Source organism: Lissotriton helveticus, chromosome 5_1 (assembly GCF_964261635.1).
Source record: "Lissotriton helveticus chromosome 5_1, aLisHel1.1, whole genome shotgun sequence".
NCBI classification, from domain to species: domain Eukaryota; kingdom Metazoa; phylum Chordata; class Amphibia; order Caudata; family Salamandridae; genus Lissotriton; species Lissotriton helveticus.
Window position 1 is genome coordinate 1,709,184,281 of NC_136065.1, and position 24,551 is coordinate 1,709,208,831.

Genomic DNA, 24,551 nt, shown 5'->3' on the forward strand with positions numbered 1-24,551 from the left:
GCCTTTTGCAATTCTTAGCCTCAAGGTTTTTTGTTGCCATTTTCATATACTCAACAATCCTGGAGCAGAGACCAAGTACATAGTCCACTATGTTCTGTTTAGGGGGTTTGAGAGGTACCTCCCATCCCTTTTTCACCAGACACAATGGACCTCTTACAGGATGCCCAAACAGAAGTTCAAAAGGGCTATAACCAACTCCCTTCTGAGGAAGCTCCCTATATGCAAATAAAAAGCAGGGCAGTAGGACGTCCCATCTCCGCCTAAGCTTTTCTGGGAGACCCTTGATCATACCCTTTACGGTTTTGTTGAATCTTTTAACTAAATCATTGAATTGTGGGTGATAGGTTGTGGTGAATTTGTAATTCACTCCACACTCCTTCCACATTGCAGTCAAGTAACTGGACATAAAGTTTGCCCTCTGTCAGAAACTACCTCCTTGGGGAACCCCACTCTTGAGAACACTCCCAAGAGGCAAGAGGGCCCTTGCCACCACAGGTGCTGTAGTGGTCCGAAGGGGAATTGCTTCTGGGTACCCAGTGCCATGGTCCACCACCACCAGGATAAATCTGTGCCCAGGTGCTGTCTGAGGATCCATGGGACCAACAATGTGAATACCTGCCCACTCAAGGGGAGCCCCTACCACAGGTAGTGGTATCAGGGGGGCCTTTGTAGTACCACCTGCCTTACCACTGGTTTGACAGGTGACACAGGAGCGACACAACTCCTTGGTGTCTTCAGACATGTCGGACCAATGAAAGTGAGGGACAAGCCTGTCCCAAGTCTTGTTTTGGCCCAGATGACCTGCTAGGGGAATATTATGGGCTAGTTTCAACAGGAAGCCCCTGAACTTAAGAGGTATAACCAACCTCCTGGCTGCACCAGGCATGGGGTCTCTACCCTGTGAGTACAAGTGTCCATCATCCCAATAAATCACATGGGTGCCACTAGCATTCCCAGCAGCCTCAGCAGCAGCCTGCTGTCTGAGGGGGTCAAGAGAAGGGCTTCTCAGCTGCTACTGACTCAGATATGCCCTGGAAGGCCCCCCTGTCCCCAGGAACTCAACCTGATCAGGCTCAAGCTCATCTGGGACAGTTTCTTCTTCAGGACTACAATCATCTCCCTCAAGAGACTGATCTGTATTTTGAACCAGGGTGGAAGGCACTGCCTTAACCCTACTGCTCCGTTTCTTGGAAGGCACCTGATCCATTCTTCCAGAATCCAGGACTTGTTCAGTGTTAGACATTTTGGCCTGTGACCTGGTCACAGCAAACACATGTGCAGAGATACCTAACATTTCTGCATGAGCTCCACTTCAGCCCAGGCTAATGTTACCAAATCATTGCCAAGCAAACATTCAACTAGGAGGTCTGCACTTACCACAACCTTCTTGAGTCCAGTTACCCCTCCCCAGGAAAAAATAACAACTGCCAGGATTGGTTGATCCTGGTATTGCTAGCTTTGGTTACTTGGTAAGTTTCACCAAGTATGAGCTGCTCAGGAGCCACAGGGTCTTGTGTCACCATTGTGACACTTGCCCCTGTGTCCCTATAGGCCATAGCCTCATTCCATTGATCAAAGGCTGATGTCTGTATTTGCCACAGTTACAGGGACTCACAAAGGAGGACATATCCATGCCTCCATCACAGATCAGTACAGCCTGCGTTAGAACTCTGACTAGGCCAGAGTCCATCTCAGAACCCAGGGTTAACCCTGCTCCACCCTTATTCTGAGTGCCACCACTTGGAGCTGAACTAGGGGGAACAGTTGCCTTAGGGGCAATGAAGGTGGAGTTGAGTCTTTGGACCTATTGCAATCACTAGTCCAATGGCTGTTGTTTTTACAAACCTTACATCATGGTTTGTGTTGGTCTTTCTTCTTGGAAGATTGGGATTCCCCACTAGTTGAAGATTTTTGGGGACTTTGAGAAGACTTCTGGTCTTTACCCTTTTCCCCATCCCTATTTGGATCTTGCTTCTTCTGGTCATCACCTTGGTTCTGAACTTTATGCTTCACCCTGGTTCTGACCCATTTGTCTGCCTTCTTTCGTAATTCTTGGGGAGAGGTCAGATCAAAGTCTACCAGGTGCTGATGCAACAGCTGATTTTGACAATTATTAAGGATAGGCTCCCTCATAATTAAGTTGTACAATCCTGTAAAATTACACACCTTAAGCCACATAACCAGCCCTCCAGAGCCTTAGTAGCACAATCACCAAAGTCAACCCAGTCCTGAGTCTGAGCCTTTTGGGTATGTCTGAACTTTATCCTGTATTGTTCAGTGGTTAAGCCAAACCCTTCAATCAGAGAAATCTTCCGGACTGTATAATCATCAGCATTGTCTTCTCTAACAGTGAGGAGCTTGTCTCTACCTTTGTCTGCAAAGGAGAGCCACAGGATAGCTGCCCACTGTTCCTAGGGTACCTTCTGAACTTTGCAGGCCATTTCCAGTGCAGTTATCCATTTGTGGATGTCATCCCCACTCTGGTAGGAGGGACAATCTTGTTTAAATTCCTATGGTCATGAGATCTTTCTCTACCATTAGGGAAGTTGCTGCCACCATGGGACTCTAGTCCAATCTTTTTCTAGCTTTTTCAAGCTCTAGGGACTCCCTTTCTAAGGCTACCTGCTGTCTTCTAATTCTCAGCTGGGCTTCCTCAAACTTGAGCTGCATTTCTCTCTTCTCCTGGGAGGATGCCCTCCTATGAGAAGAGACATAGGTCCCTATAGATACACTGGAACAGTCAGACTCCACAGGAGGAGATCTTGGTCTTCTAGGTATACCTCCAACTTTTCCTGGGGGGACAAATAAAGGGCCACCTCATCTCCAGTAGGAGCTGCATGGTCCAGGTCAAGGTGATTGTCACCATCCTGGTCAGCATCAGAGTCTGAATCCTGGTGGTTTGTACCACCAGCCTCTTCCTCTGCTGCTGCACCATTCTCACTGCCTGACCCCTCAGGCTCTGAAGTCTTCTGAAGATAATCTAACAGTAGTACATCTCTGAGGCATTGGGTATTGGCAAGTTTGCCTGTCTTCAGTTTCCTCATAGTACACAATGCCCTTAATTCTAAGAATGGGAATGTGTCATGCTTGGATGCCTGTAACATACTGACATCTGAAAGGGACCTACGTGTTACTGGCCTTGAAGACATTACTAGTGAGGTGTGGTGTATGCACCTACCTACTCTAGTTGTAACCTACTAAACTTTCTTGAGTTGTAGAAAGGATGTGCTAAGCCCTTAACGCACAACTTTAAGTTCAGTAGAACTTACTGAATTTAATCATGTATTATATGTACCTCTGGTACCTTTAGTGGTTTTTCAAATAGTAAATCACTTGAGAATATCTGGTAAAACAATGGCAAACTTTAATCCCACACGCTGCACACCAATGTGAGAAGTTGGCCTGGCATATGCTGTCCACTATTCTAGTGGGCACCTTGCACCAGTCCAAACGATCCTTATTGATGGTAGGTTAAAGAAAACCTTAATAGAAAGCTATCCTAGTGGTAGCTGTGGAAATCAGCCTTCAGGCTAAGTCTTAATGGAATGTAAAGCAGCTTGTTTTACCAGTCTATAATCTCGTGAATGACCAATTGCAAGGAGAAACACACCAGGTATATATTTAAATATATGTATTTATTCTAAACACATTCCTCTAGTCCCTTTATGAGGCTAAAGGCAAAAGTACAATCAGTAAACTTAATATCACACAGTAAATTAGCACAATATACCTTGAGCCCTAGGGGCGTACCAAACCATATATTAAGTAAGTGGTATAAGAACCACGACGTGCATAGGCACTAGGCTTAGAGCATGTAGAACCATTGGGGCCACCAGGAACCACCCAAGGTAGGGACACAGGGGACCCATGGGGGACGCGTGCAGTGTGTGCACACAGACATGAATCACCATTAACTTCTATGGGGAAAGTCGCAGTTGGAATTTTAAAGATGAAGGACACTAAGGAGAGGACTTGGAGCATACCCCCCCGTTAGACTTAAGGGGTTCTAGAGCCAACACCCATGGCTGCACCGGAGTACTCGAGTTACCTCACCCAGGGAAGCCGGGTGCATGGGTGTCTTTTGGTGTCAGGTTTTGTCATCGTTTTCAAAGGCGATCTGCTGCAAAGTGCTGCTGCCATCAAAGTGGAAAGTGTCTGGGATGATCCAAGCCTGGATCGAGGATGAGAAGAACCTGAAAGCAGAGGGGACAGAGTCTGGGTCATTTGCCAGTGACCAGGGGCACGATATTCAAATGCCCACCGATGTCAGGAGAAGAAGGTGAAGAAGGTGAAGTTAGACTCTTCAGCCTCGAGGACCAGGAGGCATCGATGAGGACCAGGATCTGGAATCTAGATGTCCCACAAAGGATGTTGAGTGCTGCGGTGTCGGTGCCCAGATTGGACCCAACAGGTTTTGGCAACAGCAACCCGCACAGGTATCAAAGAAATGCTTCGGTGTGGCCCAGCAAGGTCTAAGGGACTCACCACGTGGTGCAGGGTCAGGGCATGTCTGGAGCAACCAGGGAAGCCCAAGGAAAATCAGAATGGCCTTCGTGGGAACTCACTAGTTATTGGACCAGGGATCATGAAGGAGCCTCAAGCGGAAATGCATGAAGCGGGCTCACGGAACACTTGTGGAGTGTAGGCCCACAATCTTCAGTGCAGATGGTGCTCGGGCTTGGGCTACAAGTAACCTAAAGTACAACTTCAAGGAATGTTGAGAAGTTAATGCACTAGCAAATGTGCACGGTGTCCAGGGGTTTCGGTTCCACGTCACTCATGAGGACTGTGGGTCTCAGCTTTGCTGGGGACTCGTGTCGGCCTCTGAGAAGTCTGTAAATCCTCTTCTTGTGTTGCAAATACTTCGGACTCTGGCAGGAGCTTTGGAAATGCAGACCGTCAAGATGCTTTGTTGATGCCTGCCTGCTTGAGCAGGGGAGTCACTCCTTGACCCCAAGGGAGATTCTTCCGTCCTCTAGTCTTCAGTAGAGCGTTGAAGTTCCAGGATTCAGTTTCAGAGTTTTGTCCAGGTGTAATCAAAAGTCCTGTTGCCAGGGGTCACTTACTTATACTAAGAAAAGGGGTTGGACATACTCTGGGGACCCACCTATCGGAGAGTCTGGAAAGAGGGATGGTTACACCCATTTCCTTTGTCAAGTTTTGTGCCAGAGCAGGGGCTGGTAGCCCCTGCAACCGGTTTGAACTGGGCTTTGCACAGGGACACCAAGTGTGCCCCCAGTGTAGACTTTCAAAGCACTCATGGAGTGCACCCACCCAGCCCCAATACACTAAGCCTGTCTGAGAGGTGGTTACACCTACCTGTGACAGGACACCTATTGTCCAGGCCGCCCCTGCGGGAGTGTCGGTCAGCAGCAGGAGGCCTGACTCATGTCTGTGGCTGCAGCTTCCATTTTGTGATGCCAGAGCTCTTTTAAACTATTACCGGTTAGACCAGGGTGTACATGTCTCTCCCTCTAGAAGCGTGGAATTCAACCCCCGCTGCCAGGACTGGTAGGGAGGGTAGGATTCCAAAGTGTTTGACACCAAACACAACATGTTTCCATGCAGCCATTCCAAAGTTAGCATTTACCGCATGGTTATAATGCTCTTAAGAGTATATGGTCAGGCTGCATCACAGAACAGGGTCAGAGAATAGGCTCTGACAGTTTCAGAGGGGTCCTTCTCATGCATGGGCACCCTCTCACACAAAACCAAGCACTCTGCCTTCAGGATTGATAAGGCCTGCCATAGGAGTGACTATATGTGTCAGTGATTAAAGGTAGATATAGGTCACCTATATCTTAGTAATGGGTGCATGCACCACCTTACCCAGGCTGCAGTAGCAGTCCCGTGGTGCCATTTTGGAAGGCTTCCCAGGGGTGGCATAATACATGCTTTAGCCCCTGGTAGGCCTCTGGGGTACCTATGCCCTTTGTACCTAGTTTACCTTATACTAGGGACTCACAAGGTTACCTCAGTAACCAAACTGGAGTGTACCTAAAGTACATGCAATCAATTTAGAGAGGTAGCAGCTAGGCTGGGGTCCTGGATAGCAGGGCCGCAGCCAGACTAAATAAGAAAAACAGTGAAACACCAGCAAAAAGTGTGGGTAACCATTGTAGCAGACATATGAAAATAAATGTATAAGTAGAGACATACTTCAGTCACAAGTCCATGCACACTTTAAAACTTGAGAAACTGCACTTCCAATTTGAAAGCAACACCTAATATGATGCGGTATACTTCAATTGTACTTTTCAACACACTAAAACAAACTACCATAATCACTAATCCATCTTCCAATATACACAAATTACTATACACAATCTATTTCAAACAACATTCAAGTACAAATAAGCAAACTACAATACACATCTCTACATTTAATAATATATTTCCAACATCACAGTTCTTCAATAATTTTTAAAGTTTAAAAATAAAACTAAACATAATACACCTTACAAATTTATAACTCACCTTCCAAATAGATTTGAAGAATATAAAATATCAGAAACTCATAGAAGATTTTCTTATGCACACAATCAATGTAATGCATTAACAAGGTATAACAAGGTAAAACCAGTAATATCAAACTTTCCCTCTCTTTCTCCATACAAATAAATGTAAGTAACAAAACACATTACTCCCTACATAATTTCAAATTCTAAAACACATTTCTGTTGGTTAGACATATTAAACCTTACCAACTGACTTCTAAAAGTGCTCAAACTGGTTCTGGAATTTTCTAGAGTCACGACTCCAATGTGCACCACTGTGATGGAGCAACAAATCCACACAGGAGTTCAAAAATATATTACTAATATAATAGCACTCGTTTTTAAGAACATACCACTTCTAAACACAATACTGACTTGGGAAATCTTACTTTAATAACATATCACTTATATATACATTACAATTCCATATTTTAAAACCACAGTTAAGATCCAACACTTCCCCATTCCGCTTAATCTCAGTTTCCATAGTAACAGTTTCTGCAACATTCAACTGAACAGGCAGGTCACAAGTTCACCATATTTTCAAGTTCAGCACACAAGGTTACAAATTCAAACAGCAGGTGTGGTTGACTTTAAAAAAATATTACCTTATCCTATCTAATGCCCCTTTCAAACATGTTTTAATAACCAATAGGAAACATGCTTTTTAAAGAAAGTAACAAGCACCCTATTATTGAGTGTACATTGGTAATTATCTACTTTTTAAAAAACAGCATCTGGTCCACCATTTTAGATACCTCTCATTCTACCAACTGACTACCTATGCTACAGCAGCTTTTCATTACTTCCAGTCATCCCTTCAAGATGCTTACAGTATGGAATGTTGGGCACAGCTATGTTTCTGGTGCAAAAGGTATGCTGAAAGCAGAGGTATTGACAAAGACCTAGCTTTGCAAAATGTGGATATTAAATGGATTGCATAGAGAGGATTAAAGTGGCACCAAATGATGCCTTTGGATAAAACCTTTTTGCATCTCCAACCCCCTGACCTCATGATTGTGCACTGTGGTGGCAATGACCTAGGCACATTGACTGGGGTAGGTCTGGAAATGCTAATGAAGGACACCCTTGCATAATTGATGTTGCTTTTGCCTCAAACTGTCTTTTTATACTGTAATATATGCCAAAGACAGAAAAGAAAGTGGTCCAATCAATTCTGTCCATAGATTGAGAAAGCTAGCAAGAATGTCAATAAAGCTGTTTCGGCTTACCTCAGAGACCATAGGTTGGGCTCCATTCATAACAACAATCTACTTTTTGATAGGGATGACATCTACAGAAGTGATGGAGTACACTTCACCGATCAAGGAAACAGAGTCTTTCTCAACAACCTAAAGCTGTGCACACACACTTACATGTAGCTACAAAAAAAGGGCTATTTTTAGAGCCACACTATAACACAATTGTAAATCTATAATTTTTTAACACATACCTACTCTTTTTTTAGTTTTTGTGGAGTTGCGCACCTGTCGTGAATTTGCAAAAGCATGACTTATATGTACTACAATAATATACACTTATTAAGTTTAACTATAGATTTGAAATTTGACATATTCTTACTAACTATCAATTTTAATCTTATCATTAACTTCAATCACACTACTTCTTTAAACAACTTCACAAATGCAACACTACCTTCTAAATTACATACTAATAAATAATTTTTGGAGTAGCATCTGCGAATCCAACGCAACGCTACACAGGGGGGCTGCGCTGAGAGAGGCGTGAGGTCACGACTCCAAAATAGAAAGATAAAGAAGACGCCCCACTTCCATTATTCGTTATTTGTCCGGGGACCCCTTCCCCTGGGGCATTACCTCTATTTTTTCAAATAATTCTAAAAAACAAATGTTGAAATACGGGAGGGGGTCGTGTAGCCCCTTTCCCTGGGCCATTATTGGCCCGGGGACCCCAACCCAGGGGCCTGGCCAGCATTTTCTTTTCTTGTTTTGGAAGAGAGGCCATGTGGCTCCCCTCCTGAGGCCAATATAGGATCAGGGGGTTGTATGACATTACAACGCGGGCTTTTACCCCGCATGCCATTTCAATGCTGTTTTTACAACGCAAGTCGTTACAACGACTTGCGCTGTAAGCGCTGGATAGTGGAATAGTTTAATTTTCTATTCCAACTACAGCCCACGTTACAGTAGGGAAGGGGCAATACAAAATTAAACTATTCCTTTTCCAACAGCGCCCTCCAGCGCAAGTAAAAGCAGCATCGTAATGGCAGCGTGGGGTAATGCCCGCGTTGTGATGGCTGCTCACCGGATCAGGGTGTTTCTACCCTGCCCCCATTTCTTTTTTGAAATCTTTTTTCTGGTGACTTGGTTTAACCAAGTCACAAGATGGCTGCCTACACTTCCTGTTTTGAAGTGTTGGCAGTCAATTAGATACCAGCACAAGACCGGGAGTGGTTGCGGATCCCTTGCGTCCCTATATATAATACTGTGAATTTCTTTAAATTTTCTGCAACAACTGAAATGATTGATACCAGTTAACACAAACAGTGCTTTCTCAACCAAGAGCTACCTTTCTGCCAATTTTGGTGTAATTCCATTCAGCAGTTTGGGCTGTAGCCATGTCTAAAGTTTCCTTTGGAAATTAGAACCCTCTTTTTCTTGGCTCTCCCCCCGCTTGACTGATCACCCCAACATTTTTAAGACAGCAGCTGAAGTGAGTGTCAAACTAGTTTTGAAACTTTTGCGAATATTCATCAAATATTGGCAAACTTATTGGCAAATATATATATATATATATATATATATATATATATATATATATATATATATATATATATATATATATATATATATGTATATTACCTGCTGGCGGTCTCCATTAGGTAGTTATAGTTGGGACCTAGTTTCCATAGGAAATTCGCAACATTCTATTGGGAATAAATTTGGCGCCGGTTGAGGAATTTGCGTGTAATTTTCCACAATTTAGGCCAGCTCCACTCCGCTCCTTCCCTGGACGTTTCGGGGGGATTCGTCATGCGGGGGCCGAGAAAAAAGGGGGGTCCCAAAACGTGTTTTCCCCATGTTAATTTCCATAGGACGTTCAGACACGGCTACAGCCTGAACCGCTGAATGGAATTACACCAAACTTTGCAAAATTGTAGGAACTGGTACGCAGAAGTGCCTTTTCTATATTTGGTGAAAATTGCTCCAGTGGTTTTTACAAAAATTAACTTCAAAAAAATGTATATATCTATATGCGCGCATCGAGCGCTTTGGGTACGTGTACCTGTAAGCGCACCCGGCGCACCACAGAAATGCGCGAGCGGAAATCTGATTGGCTCTCGGGTGTCTGTCAACATTCCAAACAGTCCGGAGAGTCCGCCATCTTGTGTCTCGGTGGAATCGAGACACAAGAGGTGAAAAAAAGGGGGAAATGAGTAAAAGGGGGCAGGGTAGACACCCCCTGACCCCCTAGGTTTTATGAGGGGGGTCTAGAAGGACCCTGAAGGGCAAAATAACTTTTTTTTTTTTTATTCGCGGGGTAAGCTCTGGGTACGTTCCCATGTACGCGTACCCTGAGTGTACCACAGGGAAAAACAGTGAAAGAAAATAGTGTAAAATAAGAATTTGGAGTGCTTAGAGGTAGGGTAGCTCTAAAGAGCTGTTGTGTTATGTGGGTGATTTAAGTACCTACAAGTAGGTACCGATGCGAGCATTACATAGAAACATGAGACACAATGCAAAAAGAAACAGTACCCTATAAGCTAAGAGATGCAAACTGTGAGGAGACACAGGTGACATTATAGAAAAAGGTGAAAATATAATTCCTTATTTCACACAGACACTCATATGTTCTGGTCTAAATCAATTTTCACAGAATATTCAGCAAGATTGTCAGGAATTTCTAATGTATATGCTTGTTGTATTGCAAGATGAAGGTATAGATGAAGAAAATCTTTTTGTCCTTTCTTATAAATGGCAGCATAACTGCGACAATTGTTCCCTTTCAAGTACTACTACAATAGACACTGAAAGATTTATATATTTGACTTTACCAGACTGCAAATCAGTGTCTTTTAATAATCTAGTTAGAGAAGCAAATCAAAACATGGTCTGTACTCAATGTAAATCTGCAATGCTATAAACATTATTTATACAAAGATATGGACAGTATGTAATTTTAATGTTCCAACGATGTAGACCTGATGGAACTAAATTGACAACTTTAATTAAATATTTTGTGGCTTCTCAATTATCAATTTCAGGAAGAACCTTTGTGACTGCAGCAATTATTTTCCATGATGGTCCTTCGACAACATCAGGACATTACACAGCTTATTTAAAATGTCAAAAAGGCTGGACTAATTGTAATGATACTCAATTGACTTTCAAACAATGTTTGCCTTTTGACTTAGAAAATTCTTACCTAGTGTTTTTACAACCAACATTTTAGGAAAGGTAATTGGCCTATGAAGATTGGAGCAGTTAATAAATCTTAGTCTGCTGTTCAAAATTACTTTGTGAGTGAGAGTGATCAAGATAATAAAAAACTTGTAGTTGTCATAGAGGTAGTGTAAGTGTATCACATAGTGAGTGATATCAGTATTATAGGAAATGTTGATCATGAGTGAGCCAGAGGTGGAAATATAACTATTGTTACATGATGAAAAAGATGCTGGAGCTTTTCTTTCAGAAAGTCGGGTAAATGGAAGTTTAAGAGTACTATTGAGTAATTTCTAAAGAAAATGACTTTCCATATACTATTTGGCCTCGTGGAAAAGTAAGTGGATCAAAAATGAGTTAAGATATGTTTTTCCTACGTTTTACTTTATTTATTGAAAAGTTGTATGGTTTTTTTTAAACACAATCTTTTTTATTGTGGTTTTTTTGCCCGCTGTCATATGATGAGTAGTATTGAACTCACTGTTTTAAGTGAAATTCAATATATTCTGAGAACAGCAAAAATAAACCATATAACATGTTGTACAAGTTATTTTGTATTTTGTATTGTGAAATATATATTATACTCCCCTTGTCTCATGCTCACTCACCTTTTTCCACGCTCTATCACCCCTCTTTACCCTCACTGCCCTTCTCTCACTCTCCTTCACCCCTGTTCCCTTACTCCACTTCCCTCACTACCCCTCATTCCCCATTCCTTCACTCCCCTTTCCTCTCACCTCTCCACCACTTTCCAGCTCTCAGTCCCTCTACTTCACTCCCCTTCCCCTTCTTTCCTTCCTTTGCTCCCTCAGTAATTCCCCTTCCCTCACTCACCTTACTCCACTTCACTCACTCCTTCTCTCACTCCCTCTGTCCTCTCACATCCTCACTCCCCTTCCCTCACTCTCTCACTCTTACCCTCACTCCCTCCATCCCCTCACTTTGTCACTCCCCCTTTCCTCACACTCACCCCCTTTAACTCACCAACACTCCCTCATTTACCTTTCTATGCTTCCTCACTTAGTCCCCTTCTCTCACTCCTTCCTTCACTACCTCTATGTCCTCACTCCCTCACTCCCCTTGTCTTACGCTCACTCACCTTTATCCACCCTCTGTCACTCCTCTTTCCTCAACCTCACTGCCCTTCTCTCAACCTCCCTCACCCCCATTCCCTTACTCCACTTCCCTCACTTATCCTCATTCCCCATACTTAACTCCCCTTCCCCTCACTCTCCTCCCGCAGTCACCTTTTCCCAGTCCCTCTGCTTCATTCCCATTCTCCTTCTTTCCTTCCTTTGCTCCTTCACTCACTCCCCCTTCCCTGTCACTCACTCCCCTTTCCTTACTCCCCTTTCCTCCTTTAGTTTTGATAACTCACATTACTTTAGTATCTTACTCACCTTCAGTTCATTTCTCTCTCCCTCTCTTCCTCTCTGTCACTGAATCTATCCGCCTCATTATCCTCTTAGTAATTTGCTCTCCCTCTATTTCTTTTCCCTCTCTCTGTCCTTAACCATTCCTTTGTTTCCCTTTCTGTGTCCTTCACTCCTACTTTATCTCTTAGTACCCTTTTATGACTTTTAATCTCCTGCCTTGCCTCTTGTATTTTGAAATATTTATTATAAAAATTATAACATATTTTTTTTCCTCTTCCACAGATATTAAATTTTTTACAAATATGTCATTAAGTTTACATTACTTATAAGGTAAGTTTGACAAACAAAATGTACTTTCTCATCACTCTTTTCCTTAACCTCACTACTCTTCTCTCACCCACCCTCACCCCCGTTCCCTTACGCCGCTTCCCTCACTTATTCTCATTCCCCATGTTTACTCCCCTTTCCCTCACTCCCCTCCCACACTCACCTTCTTTCAGACCCCCTGCTTTACTTCCCTTCCCCTCTCTTCCCTTCCTTCGCTCCTTCACTCATTCCCCTTCCCTTACTCACCTTACTCCACTTCACTCACTCCTTCTCTCACTCCCACTGTCCTCTCACTTCCTCACTCCCCTTCCCTCACTCTCTCTCTTAGCCTCACTCTCTCCGTCCTCTCACTCTCTCACTCCTCTTCCGTCACGCTCACTCCCAATAACTCACCCACACTCCCTCACTTACCTTTCTTTGCTCCCTCACTCAGTCTCTTTCTCACTCCTTCCTTCACTCCCTCTATCCCCTCACTCCCTCACTCCCCTTGTCTTACCCTCACTCACTTTTATCTACCCTCTTTCACCCCTCTTTACTCACGTTCTCTGCCTTTCTCTCACCCTCCCTCACCCCCGTTCCCTAACTCCGGTTCCCTCACTACCCCTCATTCCCCTTCTTTCTCTCCCCTTCCCTTTACTTTCATCCCCCACTCACCTTCTCTCAGTACCTATGCTTCAGTCCTCTTCCTCTCTATTCCCTTCCTTCTCTCACTCACTCATTCCCCTTCCCTCACTCACCTTACTCCACTTCACTTACTCCTTCCCTCACTCACTCTGTCCTGTCACATCCTCACTCTCTCTCTCTTAGCCTCACTACCTCCGTCCCCTCACTCTCTCAGTCCCCTTCCCTCATGCTCACTCCCTTTAACTCACCTACACTCCCTCACTTACCTTTCTATGCTCCCTCAGTCAGTCCCGTTCTCTCACTCTTTCCTTCACTCCCTCTGTCTCCTCACTCCCTCACTCCCCTTGTCTCATGCTCACTTGCCTTTATCCACCCTCTATCACCACTCTTTCCTCAACCTCACTGCTCTTCTCTTACCCTCCCTCTCCCCCCTTACCTTACTCCGCTTCCCTCACTTATCCTCATTCCCCATGTTCACTCCCCTTCCCCTCACTCACCTCCCACACTCACATTCTTTCAGTCCCCCTGCTTCACTTCCCTTCCCCTCTCTTCCCTTCCTTCACTCCCTCACTCATTTTCCTTTCCTCTCTCACCATACTCCACTTCACTCACTGCTTCTCTCAGTCCCTCTGTCCTCTCCCTTCCTCATTCCTCTTCCCTCACTCCCTCTATATTACCCTCACTCCCTCCATCCCCTCACTCTGTAACTGTAACTACCCCTTCACTCACCCTCACTCACCTTCCATCCCTCACTGTCATCAACTCACCCTCAATCACTCCTCTTCTGTCATTTGTTCCCTCAGTCACTTTCTACCCTTCATTCAGTCATTTTATCCATTCATTTATGCAATGCACATACATTGAAAAAAAGAATGAGAGAATATATAAGGAATATAGCTCTTTTTGGAGAATTGGAGGTAGTTCTAAAAAGAACTTTTTTTTCTTCTTTTTTCGATTTTATATTTTTTTAATACTTTTTCAGAACGATTTTATACTTTTTTGGGGGGGTTTTGGGGAGAAAAACAAAACCAGGGAATACAAAACTGCTCAGCAGGAGCAAAAAAAGGGGAAAAATTAGTGGTGGGTGGAGCAGTGGTGTTCTTCGTTTCTCCAAACAATAAGTTCTACGCTCTGCTCCCCATAGCAAAGCAGTTTGTCGCAGTCCTTGCAGAGAAATTTGAGACCTGCAAAGACCGGCTGCACGTTTGAAATTAGTCTTTCAGGTCTTCCGGAAGGTGTTGCTCCTCCGGTGGAAGTGCTGCCGCCATCTCTTCGGGGATTGCGTGCCAGGTCCCTGACACTCTCCCTCGCAATGTTATTGGGGTTCCTCCTCTCAACATGCCTGATTAAGGTGGCGTTGCCAAAGCTGTACTTTTTTGTTGGGTCACCACGTGACAAGGTGGTGCCACAGATTTTGCAGCACACCTTCGCCGCATTCACCTTCTTTTCACCTTCGGGGAAGGTAAAACATTTCCAAATAAAATATTCTTTTACTTTGCGCCGAGGAAGGTCCTCTGGCACAAACTCTTCATCAGAGTCACTGGAGGTTGTCTGTCTTCCAGCCATTGTTCAGAAAAACACAAGATGCTGCAGAAGAACCAGGGAACAGCTCCTGCTCTCTCCAAGTTCAAAGTGGTAGTGAGGGAAATGGGTGGGGGCTTTCAATATTTGGAAAAAAAACAGTTATGAACCAATGAAGAGTGTTGTTTTAAGGTCACATGGCTTGACGCGCTTACGCTACGCGCTCCAGAGCGCTTCCGGGTGCGCTAACCCGGCACGTACGTAGGCGCTTACGGAGGCGTTTCCGGGGGCGCTTACGCGGCGCGTATGAATGACGTTTTACTTGATTTTGGGAAATGTGTTTAGAGTCAAAATACGGTTTTTAAAAATCAAAAATACTACTTTTATGAGTATGCTACTGAATGTCTTGCATTATTATTTACTTTAAATACAAATTTATATATTTTTTAGCTCGCTGGAATAGCGCTCACGCTACGTGTACGGATGCGTTTACGGGTACGCGCACCATGAGCGCTCCGGGGTTAAAAATTTAAGATAAAACAAACACAGGAAAAATACATTGAAAAATTAATGTTACAAAAATATACAATATTTAAATAATTTAAAAAAAATTATAATAATTAATAGCTATAAAAATAGCTATTAAAAAAACGTAATAATGCACTTTAAAAACCGTAGGTTTCAAACTCGTTATAGTTAGGAATTAGCTTTTAAAAAACCTTTGAAATTCACTGAAAAAACTATAGGTTTAACACTCGTTATAGTTAGGAGTTAGCATTTAAAAAACCTTTGAAATTCACTGAAAAAACCATAGGTTTCACACCAGTTATAGTTAGCAGAACATTTTACTCATACAAAACCATTGAAATTCCCACGTTATAGTTAGTTGGACTCACTATAACTCGCGCGCCCGCAATCCACTGCTGATGATGTCACATATTACATCATTCATGACATGGTCAATGACATCACTGATGACATCACTGATGACATCTCAAATGACATCACTGATGTCATCACTGGCATGAAGTATAGAATTTCCAGCTGTTGCTTTTCTGTGCAAATATTGTTTTCTTCCACATAAATATCTACATCTAAAAATTCGACTCTTTTGTTGCTAACCTGGGCAGTGAACTCAAGATTCAATGAGTTCACATTGATCTTGTTGACAAATTCAAATGCAGATTCTTTGGAACCCTTCCACACGACACCCACATCATCGATGAATCTCCACCATCTGATGATATGACCAGAGACCTCTTCTGCGTGGGTCTGCGCCAGGACGTGCTTCTCCCACCAACCAACGTGCAAACACGCATAGCTAGGGGAGAAGCACGATCCCATCGCAACACCACGCATCTGCTGATATAACTTCTTATTAAATATGAAGAAATTATTGGTCAAGCAAAGTTGTCATACGGAGTAGCATTTTATTATGTTCATTGAAACACATATTTCTGTCAGATAGGAAATGACCAATTGCATTTAAGCCATCTTGGTGGTCTATGCTAGTATAAAGAGAACAAATGTCCATCACTAAAAAGTGATAACCATCCTCCCATTTGACCTCTTGCAATTTTTCCAGGAAATGGCCCGTGTCCCTAATAAACGAGGGAAGGTTATTAACAAAATCATGCAGAAAGAAATCGACATATTTCGACATAGCCTCCAATAAACTACCTTGGGCAGAAATTATTGGGCGCCCCAGGACCGGGGTAACTTGTTTGTGGACCTTTGGCAAAAGGCATAGAGTGGGAGTAATAGGGAATTCAGTTTTCAAAAAGTTATATTAATTCTAATTGATTAAATTCTCCCTCTTCCACTGTGAAAGTTCTTTCAGAACCTGCTCCTTGACTTTAAGCAAGATGGGAAAGCTACCAACCTGTAACACCTAGCATCACTGAGTTGTTTCATAGCCTCCTCCATGTATGCATCACGTGGCCAAAGAACAATATTCCCGCCTTTATCAGCTTTATTTACAATTATGTTTTTATCACTGCTGATTTTTCCATAAGGCGTGAATATTGTTGTTCCATGTATTGTCTATGTTTATTTTTAGACAAACACGTTTTATGAAGGTTCTTTAAATCACCTCTAACACAATCGCCAAAAATATCCATTGCATCTCTAGCAACAATAGGCATAAAAGTAGAAGCTGGGCGGAAATGAGTCGAGGCCGCTCTAGTAGTGGTAATGCCCATACCTAATAAATCATCCTGAGTGCTAAGAGATATAGTGTCATTCACATCAGCCAATTCATTCACTGTTCTTAACATAGAAACATCAGATACCTGAAACACAGCACTAGGTTGATTAGCTGCAACAATAGATGAAGCTTTAGAATTTACATTCTTCAGTTTATGGAATTTGACCAATTTCAACTTTCTAATAAATTTTAAATATCAATTCTAGATTGAACATATTTAAAATTACTTTTTGGACAGAAAGAAAGTCTCAAAGCCAAAAATTGAAGTTCTGCAGTATTTAATTCTAGCTCCGTCATATTGATAACAGTATTAGCAGCTGTAGCAGTGATAGCTTCTATGTTATCCTCCTTATGTGTCAATTTCTTTTGTTTTAACCGCCGCGCTTTCCGCCTTTCTTTGCGTTGCTTGTTTCTTCTGCGGCATTTTGAGGTTGAACATGGGGTATTCTTGGCCTGAGTGTTTGTCGCCGATCGTCTATCATAAACCCCAACTCCTCTGAGGGGCTGAAACTCGGGGGCTCATGAATTGCTGATAATGGCTGATTGACATCATTGGAGATAGATTCCACGCTACTTGAAAAGAGATACTTTTTGAGAACTTTTTCTCTGCCTGGTGAGGAGGAGCTGCCCGTTGGATTGCCGATAGCTGTGTCTTCCCTTGGGGCCGAGGACTGCTCGCCGGACCCGCTACGCGGGTCCCGCTTCGCAGCGTGAGGAGGGTGACTGTCTGTGCCTGGAGTGAAGCGGGAGGGGTGCAGATTGAACTGCAGCAGGGCTGCGAGCTGTGCAACAGGGACTCCATATCCCAGGAGTCCCTGCATCGACCAATTTGTTACTCCTGGTCCGCTCTCCCTGCTTGCCACGCCCCCGCCCTCGAGCGCCGAAAAGCAGTGATACCTGAAACCTTCGTGGGATACTTTTTGAGAACTTTGTCTCTGCCTGGTGAGGAGGAGCTGCCCGCTGGATTGCCGATAGCTGTGTCTTCCCTTGGGGCCGAGGACTGCTCGCCGGACCCGCTCCGCGGCTCCCGCTTCGCAGCGTGAGGAGGGTGACTGTCTGTGCCTGGAGTGGAGCGGGAGGGGCGCAGATTGAACTGCAGCAGGGCTGCGAGCTGTGCAACAGGGACTCCATATCCCAGGAGTCCCTGCATCGACCAATTTGTTACACCTGGTCTGCTCTCCCTGCTTGCCACGCCCCCCGCCCTCGAGCGCTGAAAAGCAGTGATACCTGAAACCTTCGTGGGATACTTTTTGAGAATTTGTCTCTGCCTGGTGAGGAGGAGCTGCCCGTTGGATTGCCGATAGCTGTGTCTTCCCTTGGGGCCGAGGACTGCTCGGCGGACCCGCTCCGCGGGTCCCGCTTCGCAGCGTGAGGAGGGTGACTGTCTGTGCCTGGAGTGGAGCGGGAGGGGCGCAGATTGAACTGCAGCAGGGCTGCGAGCTGTGCAACAGGGACTCCATATCCCAGGAGTCCCTGCATCAACCAATTTGTTACACCTGGTCCGCTCTCCCTGCTTGCCCTGCCCCCCGCCCTCGAGCGCTGAAAAGCAGTGATACCTGAAACCTTCGTGGGATACTTTTTGAGAACTTTGTCTCTGCCTGGTGAGGAGGAGCTGCCCGTTGGATTGCCGATAGCTGTGTCTTCCCTTACTGCCTTAGCTGGAAAAACGCCTCTCAATTGACCTTGTTAGTGGGAAACGTTTTTCGTTAGGCTCTATTGCTACAATACCTAGTCCCGAGTGCTAGTCATCCTCTGGTCGCAGCACCGGTGGACGTGCACCGTGAAGCGGAGGGGGAGGGCTCGTCACTGATCTCCTCTGATAGTGATATAAACTCTGGTATTTCACATGGTAGTAGGGCTGAGGGTAGTGTGCTTCCGGCTAGTCAATCTCAGCCGGACTCATCCTTCGATGAGGACCCCACGAGAAACCTATCGCGGAAGAGGAAAAGATGTAAGGGCCGTCAGAGGGGAGGCGCCACTAAGATCCTAAAAACAAATGGCTTACTCCAGCCAACCACTACTCCCGAAGTTATTTCTAAACTACCCCCAGCCATGGTTTTAAATTATCCCCTGCGTCCTCCCTACATCCCTTTTGGGTGCTCAGATCCTTGTCCTACGTGTAATAATAGTGATGATGGTTTGCTGGGTAAAACGGAAGCTCTATTTAAAACTCTTCTACTGCCCGTTTTGGAAAGAACTAGATTGATGACCTCAAAACTGGATGCTCTTGAGAATTTTGTTAATATCAATACTGTTTTTTTTTTAAAAAACTAGCTAATTCTCAAAGTGCCATGGCGAATTCTAACCTCCCTAGTAACTGGGTAAGTTGTCATCTATAGTATCCGCTAAGCCAGCTCCCATAAGGCCTGCTTTAAATAAACTTGAAGGGATGGGGTAGGGGGCAGCATTTCGAATAATGACAACATACCCACATTGGTCACGACTTCCCAGGGCCCAAAGAAGGCTAGCTCCAAATCTAACCCCTTGTGTCAGCCAAGTATCCCCAAGCCCCTTGTGGCCACGTTGGCCCAAGCCCATGTGAGGGTTGATTCTAACACATCCACACTGCCAAAAATAAGCAATGGGGTATTGGGGAGTAGAAGTATCAATCCCTCCATTCTCTCCTCGAAGGTCAAAAAACGGGGACCCCCTGCACAGATTTACCTGCTGAAGCCACCCCATACACGATTGTCCTAACAGGTGTCGCACCCATTAGGGAGGGCCAAACTGAATACTATGGGGACCTCCAAAATAAAGTTGTATTTTGGCTAAACAAACATCGTTCCCTCCCTCCCTCCTCTTCCACAGGTATATTGAATGTGAGAAGAGTTGAATGGGTGGGCCACTGTACTAAGGACTTAGAAGGGGATTGTATCATTATATCTTTTAAGGACCCTTGGGTGGTGGACTTCATACGCAGGGAAGCAAGGTTTGGTACACTGGGTGATGTGCAGACACTGGGTCTTGGGTATTTTTATCCCAAACGATTCTGTGAGTTCCCCCCTACCCATATGATCCCAAGAAGACCTATTAGGAGATTCCAAGTGGAAAGAACTCCCGCAACCCCGCACTATCCCATATTGTTTAATCGCCTCGAATCCATTTCTGGCCTGGAGGGTATCGATTGACTTAATCCTGTAACTGGGAGTGGGAGTGACTCCAGCAATTATGATGGCGGGGCTGATGTAGTCTGTACCACGGCATCAAGTCTGGGGGGAGGGACCCTGGAGATAGAGAAGGGGACAGCCCCCATATATAATACGGCCGCTAATCTGGAGGTGGGTCCTCAATTTAACAAGTGTGAGAATTTGGGAGTGGCTCAATGTGCTCAGAATGTCACTGTATCCCCCAGTGAGGATGTGCCGCTCAAACTAGCTTCATGGAATATAGCGGGGTTAAAGGGGCGCATGGGTTCAGAGGATTGGGTTGGTTTTATCGACACTTTTGATATTTTATTGTTTCAAGAGAGCTGGGCTCCTGGCCCAATCCACAGGGTATGGTTTAAAAAAAAATTTAAACCAGCAGTGAAGGGTCTCAAAGGTAGAGCTTCAGGGGGCCTAGTTACCTGGGTCAAACAGTCTATTGTCTATAGGCCAGTGGAAATTGATGTGGATAACCCGGATCTCCAGGGAATTAAATTACGTAAGGAAAACTGCCAGGACGTTGTAGTCATTAACATCTATGCCCGTGGCCGACCCGTAGGGCGTTGTCCTGCTATATTGAATGTATTAGATTCTTACCTTGAAGGGATTGGAAGAGACACGTTGCTTGTTTTAGCAGGGGACCTTAACTGTACCTTTGAACCCTTGCTGAGTGCGGGGGAGGACTGGGGCTGGAGGATGACATCGTGTGGAATATTCCGATGCTGTCCTTGAATAACAATAAAAGGGCCACAGAGGCGGCCTTACATTGGGCGGGGTTGTGTCTGGATTGGGGTCTGTGAGCTGCTAATGGTCGTATGGCCTCAGACAAGGTCGGCAAACCCACTTTTGACAATGGGGTTAGCAAAAGCAGAATAGATTATATTCTGCTCAAAATGGAATATTGGTCTTCTCTGGACGATATGGAAGTCATGGTTCGCCCTGAAAGCGACCACAACCCTTTGTCTCTTAGTTTAAGACTCCCTGGTGCCCCCGGTAGGTCTACTACTCCTGATGCATATCTAACAGGAGATGCTATCCTGACTAATGACAGAAGAAGGCTCAAATGGTCAAGGGTTGTGGAGGATCCCTCCCTATTAGACGGCATAACGGTGGTAGTCTCGTCGACTCTGAGCGACATTTTGCAATTACCCCCCACCGCTGCTGCCACTGACCAGATCTGTGACCTTCACGAACAGTGTTTTAACAAACTTAAGGCCCTTTTAACCCTCCCATCAACACGAGGAAAGGCGAAGGCACAGGGTTGTCAGGAAAAATGGTACAACAAAAATTGTAGGGTCGCGCATAGCGGTTTAATTAAAGCAGTAAAATCTAGGATCACAGGTGATATAAAAGAGGCACGCTTAAGGTACAAAAAAGTACAGTGGGAGGCGAAAAAAGACTGGGATGAACGCCATTGGTCTGATCTTTTGGAGGCTTGCAGGTCCTCCAACCAGGTCAAATTTTGGGAAATAGTGAAGTGGGGTAGGAACCCCGACTCAAAAATACCTGCTAATCATGTGTCTGTGGAAGAATGGGTCGAATTTTATTCTAGCCAGTTTATGGATCCTGATTTGGAATCACGTTCTGACCAAGTCATGTGTGACACCTCCCTCCTCACCCATAGCCAAGTGCTCATTTTTACTTCTTTAGAAACCGAGGCTGCACTCCGCTTGGTTCAGAGTGGGAAAGCGCCAGGGATGGATTCCATCCCGGCTGATTTATTTAAAACTAATCTCCAACTCTGGGTTCCCTACATAACTTCGGTAGCGAATGCCATTGCCAAGGGGGCACGGATCCCAGTGTCCTGGAAGGGGGCGGAAATACTTCCAATCTTTAAAAAAGGGGACCGTTCGGTCCCGGGCAATTATCGCCCCATAAGCTTAATCGACTCCCTTCAAAAAATTATTTCCAGGATGGTCCTTGCCAGAGTCCAGGGTTGGATAGAGATGGAAAGTATTCTTTCTCCCTTACAGGCAGGCTTTAGATCAGGCACCAGCACCATCGACCAGGTCTTCAGATTTACCCTGATATACTGGAAGGTGGTGCTGTTGGGCGGCGGATCCATCTATGCCGCCTTTGTAGATCTAAAGTCGGCCTTCGATCTTGTGCCAAGGGTCAAACTTTGGGCCGTCCTGAAAAATCTGGGACTGCCGTCGGAACTGCTTGACCTGGTAGTAAGACTACCCGAGGGCAACTTTGCTAGGGTGAGGTGGGGAGGCCAAGGGCAGGTGACGGATTCCTTCCCTGTAACCCGAGGCGTCCGTCAGGGTTGTGTATTGGCACCCACGCTCTTTCTGTTGTTTATCGACCAGGTGGTGAAGTACTTTGCTGACACCCCTACTGATGCTCCTTCACTGGGTGGGACTAAGTTCCCCATGCTCATCTTTGCCGATGACACTCTGCTCCTCTCAAAGACCTGTAGTGACCTGCAAATTGCACTAAATAGATTTGAGGAGTTTTGCGAGTTTAATGAAATGAAAATCAATGTGAGCAAGACCAAATTTATGGTTTTAACTAAAAGTCGCCCCATTAAAGATTCAGTGAGCATGAATGGAGTAAGCCTTGAACAAGTTGAGGTCATGACCTATTTAGGCGTAACCTTGGATTACCGCCTTAGCTGGAAACCACAGGTTGACACACTTCACCTAAGATTTGCACGCCCTACTGATTGTCTTCTGCAGGAGCAAAAAAGGTCTCTAACCAAACGGGTTAAACCCGCTCTTAGGATTTATGATACCAAGGTCAGCTCTGCAATTTTGTACGGGGCAGATCTTTGGGGGTATAAGGACCTATCAACCCTCGTAAAAGTTCAAAATAAATTTATGCGAAATCTGGTAGGACTTCCCCAATCCGCTCCGACTAAACCACTCTGTTTGGATATGGGTTGCAAACCAATTAATGAGATGGCTCGATATCGGCTGGTAGCACTGTGGAGACGCATTTGGACGTCCCCAGAGTTAAGCCTCTTTGCCAGGGAACTAGAGGAAGTAAGATCAGTTTGGGGGTCCAGTAGTATACCCTGGCTGTGTGAAGTCAAATTAATCTTGGAAGACATGGGTTGTAACCAGCTGTGGGTTTCTCCGGGGTCCACCACCTTCCCCTCCAAGCAAGATTTCAAAGCATTATACTGGGCTTTTGTTCGACAAGAGTCTGTTATTAGTTCAGATGCTACTAGCTTAACAGGTAGATTCCTGTCCCACAAATTGGATCCCTCTTTTGAGAATTATTGGGACGTTATAACTAAGACATTAGATAAAAAACTGTACCATCAGTTCCGAGTCAGGTCTCTGCCTTTAAGGTCTTTTACTAAGAAGTGGTCCGCCCTTTCAACTGCTTCTTGCCCTTTGTGTATTGTCCATAAGGAGAGTGTTGGTCATTTTTTATTTGCATGCCCTGCCTATTACGCACCAAGAAACAAATGGATTAGGCCCATTTGCCACTATCTTAAAGTCTGAGGGAGTGCTGAGGCTTTGTGGGCGCTACGTACCATCACCTCTGAGGTGGTGGTCATAGGTGTCGCCAAATTCCTGGGGTGGGCATGGGTTATCAGAGGCAGACACTCGCAGGCATCATGATTCCTCATTTTTAAATTTTATATCTGAGGTCTTTATTATACTGTTTAATTCTCTTTTTAACGATGAAATGTTCTATGTAATTATGATGGTTTTAAACCTATTACCCTATGTATGTTTTATCTTTTTTTCTGTCACAAGCTGTCTTTTATGATGTAAAAATCGCAATAAAGACTTTAAACCGGAACCTGAAACCTGAAAAGAGACTTTCCCCAGAAATGGATGCTGCATCAGTGCCCATCAGATTAAAGGTGGCTGATTTTTATTGCTCGCCAATTTCTTCGCATTATCAAAACGCTTTGCGAATGTGAATATAGGATATATATATCTAAAAAAGTTGCTCTTGCAGTGAGGACACCCACACAACGTTTGATTTCACCTTCTTTATTTGGGAGGCAGTAGCAAGGAAAGATAGTCTATCTCAACGTAAATTTTGCACCATCTTCGCCATACGCGTTTCGGTACATTTTTCCTTCATCTGTGGCGTGGCGCATCTGAAGAAGAGAGGATCGCGCTTTCAATTATTCAGGTGGTATTTAAGGGTATTGGTCCCGCCCCACTGGGCGTGTGCATGCTAAGCACTGTGGTTCTCGTAGTCTTGTAGTCTTTGCCAGAAAATTTGAAAATATCCGTCGCCAACAACTCTCTGCGACAAACACGACACAAGCATACCCAAATGTACCGAGTGAGTCGGAAATCAGCTCAGGAGCAGAGTCAGACCCCGGTACAAGCACAACAACCACGAGTGGTAGAACTCGCTTTTTTACATATGGAACGGCTACAAAGCCTGAGACCAAGGACACAAAGACAGGACCAGATGACAAACAGCAAAACCCTCCAAGAGCAGAAGGAGGAAGAACA